The sequence below is a fragment of the Meleagris gallopavo genome, chromosome 7 (genome assembly GCF_000146605.3).
Source record: "Meleagris gallopavo isolate NT-WF06-2002-E0010 breed Aviagen turkey brand Nicholas breeding stock chromosome 7, Turkey_5.1, whole genome shotgun sequence".
In the NCBI taxonomy this organism is placed as follows: domain Eukaryota; kingdom Metazoa; phylum Chordata; class Aves; order Galliformes; family Phasianidae; genus Meleagris; species Meleagris gallopavo.
In genome coordinates, this window is record NC_015017.2 from 28,584,435 (window position 1) to 28,587,797 (window position 3,363).

Here is a 3,363-nt window from a genome sequence, read left to right on the forward strand (position 1 = left end):
GTGTTGTGCTCAGCTGCTGGTACCTGTGTGTGCAGCTGCCCACAGTGTCCGGTGAGGAGGGCAGGGAGGCTGGGGCTGCCCAACTCACCCGGGAGGTGCTGAGGGAGCTGGTGAGAGCAGTGGGTGTGGGACCCTACCGACACAGCCCAGACAGCTCCTACACCTGGGAAAGCCAAAACCGCCTTTTCCTGACATTTAGAAAGGATAAACGCTCTATTTAAACTAATCCACTTGATCTAGCCCTAGTCTGTAGGAGATTGCTTTGACAAAACATTGAGGCACCCACCAAAAGCCTGGCAGGGCAGTCAGAGAGCCCTTGGCTCCCACCAGCCTGCACCTGGGAGCTGCACCCCAACCTCTCAGCAGCAGACGTGAAAAGACATTGAGTAACCAGGGTGTAGTAGAAATGCTGTCATGACTTCAAGCAGTGATTGAGCACCTGGTGGGAAGGCAGGGCCAACCCAGGGGAGCCCAGGTGCATGCAACGTATCTGTGTGTCAGGAAGGGCTGGAACCAGCACCCACCCCTTCCCAGATCTCATTTAAAGGTTAGCAGTGGAGGTAAGGGTGCCCTGTTGAAGATTTCTGTATACCTGAAGTTGTATGAAGGTAAGCAGCTTTTTTCTTATATTTCTATATCCACAGCTGTTACATTTGAGCAAATCCTCCCTTGATGCAGCCTGGGACCTTGCTGCTCTGCTGTCATTGCAGTGCTCTCCATTGCGTTACACAAGGATATTGCAGGGAGCAAAGCTGGCTGCCCAGAGCCCCTGAAGATAGTTACCACCATCTCAGCACTGCTCAGCCTCCTCAGACAGAGAGCCAGATGTGTTCTTTGCTGCCAGCTAGAGAAAAGTGAGTAAGAGCAAACAAATCAAGTTTGAATCACAGAATCATAGAACTTAAAATCATAGAGTCACAGAACTATAAAGGTTGGAGAAAGGCTTCTGGGATCTCCGCACCCAACCCCAGTCCCTATGCCCACTGCCCACATCCCCACAGCTCTGGGATGCCCCCAGGGATGGCGATCCCTTGGAGAGCTGTAATACTGCCTGACTGCTCTTTAAAGAAGGAATTGTTCCTCATACTCCCCAGGCCCTCCCTTGGTGCAATGTGAGGCCATCACCTCTCGTCCTGCCAAACTTGTATTTGCACTTCTGATCACTGCAGGACTGGCTCCCAGTGAAGAGGATTAGGCCAACCCTGTAATCACCAGGGTACCTGGCTGAGGGACAGCTCTTCTTGCTACTCCTCCCCACTAACAGGTTTTTCCATGGCAGCAGCACACATGGACTGCAGTTGGTGACCTGAGGCAGGGCTCCAGTGCCTGGCTGCCCTAATACAAAGCTCTCTGCTGGCACTGCACTCTCTGGGAAGGACCGAAGATGCTCTCCCACCAAGGAGCAGAGCTGTGTGGTGCCTGGTGCCATGGATCTGCCCTCGTGCTGTGCTGCTGCACAGGCACTCACACAGGAGGGCCCTGCAGAACACCCTGTGTGCACGTGTGTGTGCTGGGGGTCTGTGGAAAAAGGATGAGATTTGATACCAATTCCCTTAATTTATTCACACCAAATGTCAGTGCGGTGTCGTATAAAAATCTTTAATGATTTTAAACAAATGGTCCTTGAGGCAGGAAAATAGTTATAGTGCCGTTTCTAAAATTAATTTAATGCCTTTGGAATAGAAATAAAAATGAGCGCCTGCTCAGCTGCGCGTGCACTTCAAAGAGCATCTGTCTGTACCTGAGGACCCTCCAGCTGCACTGGGCTTCCTGGCTACACGGCCCGTATCTGTGGGGCTGTATTGCAGCTTGTGTCCCCATTGCCTTGGGGTTGCTTTACACAGAAGCAGAACCTATTTTTATGATATTTCCAAATGACTCATAACAGTGCATCTTCTCACCATGAAGCCCAGGCCAGCACTGTGCTGATGCTCCAGGCCTGGGGTCCTCCATGCAGGCTGCTGGGATGGCGGTGCGTGGTGCTGCTGTGCCCCGGCACGCTGCTGGCAGTGGCTCCAGCCCTGTGGTCACAGCAACACTTGAGCACGTGTGTCTCAAAAGGAGCTCAGCCTGAGAAATCGGGAACAAAGTTCGGGAGCAGCCATGCACACCTGGGGCACAACCAGCTCTTCTGCTCTGCCTGCCCAGGGGGGACCTGTGAAACTGGCCATAAGCACAGCACAACACCTAACGTTTGGGTAAGATTGCTCCAAGCCCATCCACAAACCAAGCACTTCTTTAAAGCCTATATGATGATATTGATTTAACACCTGCAGTTTCAGATGTTGGTGCACCTCTCCCAGCCAGGCTGTGCTGCAGGCCTCCCAAATGCCCGCCCAAGGTGAGTTTGCAGCCACCACCATCCATGCTCCTCTCTGTGCCAGCAACCCAGCCTCCGAGGTGCAGGTAGGATCCTGATCCCTATTTCTGAAATGAATCACATGTGCTTTAGTGAGCCCTCACTGAGAGGTAATATAGCTCTGATGTTTCATAGAACCATGGAATCATTAAGGTTGGAAAAGATAACTAAGGTCGTATAGTCCAACCATTCTCCCTCCAGGACGGGGGGGGGCTCACTGTCCTGAGGGGTTTCCCAGAGCCACGGGAATGTGGCACTGAGGGACGTGGGCACAGAGTTGGGCTTAGGGATCCTAAAAGGCTTTTCCAGCCTCAATGGTTCTGTGATTCTGAATGCTTCTGCCACCTCAGAGGCAGCTGTGCTGAAAGGGCCCCTTGTTAACTCCATCACACTGTAATTGAGGACCTCACCAGGGATTTCCCACCTGTAGCTGGGATGACAAAATGTGCAGTGCTTTCTCCCAGGCACAGAACAGTGCCAACATCCGTGCTTCTACTGCATGGAAACCAGTGTCTTTGTTTTGTGTCCTACGTGTGATTGCAGCATACAACCACCTGTGAATGCAGTCTGTCATTAAATGCAGCAGCCTTTATAGGAAAATATGTCTGTGATTAGTAAATTAGACATTTGTGCCGTGGTTTCACAGTTCTTACAGTAAGTTTTAGGGAAAGCAGAGGCACAGAGCAGTGAGGGTAACTCCTCACTTTTCCCCAGAGGGTGGTGAGGCACTGGAACAGGTTGTCCAAGGAGGCTGTGGATGCCCCATCCCTGCAGGCATTCAAGGCCAGGCTGGATGTGGCTCTGGGCAGCCTGGGCTGCTGGTTGGTGACCTGCACACAGCAGGGGGTTGGGACTGGATGAGCACTGTGGGCTTTTGCAGCCCAGGCCATTCTATGATGATTCCCAGCCAAGCCAGCGTAGCTGCATCAGCCCACAGGGCCATGAGGGGCGGGCTGCCACGTCCCCACCATAACAGTGCTCTGCTGAGAGCCCTCACCTCCCAT

The 3,363-nt window shown here is 52.6% G+C and overlaps 1 long non-coding RNA gene across 1 annotated transcript; it reads left to right on the top strand.

The window, feature by feature from the left end:
- Positions 1–529: 529 nt before the first annotated feature.
- On the top strand, positions 530–2,401 carry LOC104911815. Its single transcript, XR_794181.2, has 3 exons — positions 530–608; positions 711–854; positions 1,280–2,401. It is a non-coding gene; the product is annotated as an uncharacterized LOC104911815 (long non-coding RNA).
- The last annotated feature ends 962 nt before the right edge of the window (positions 2,402–3,363 follow it).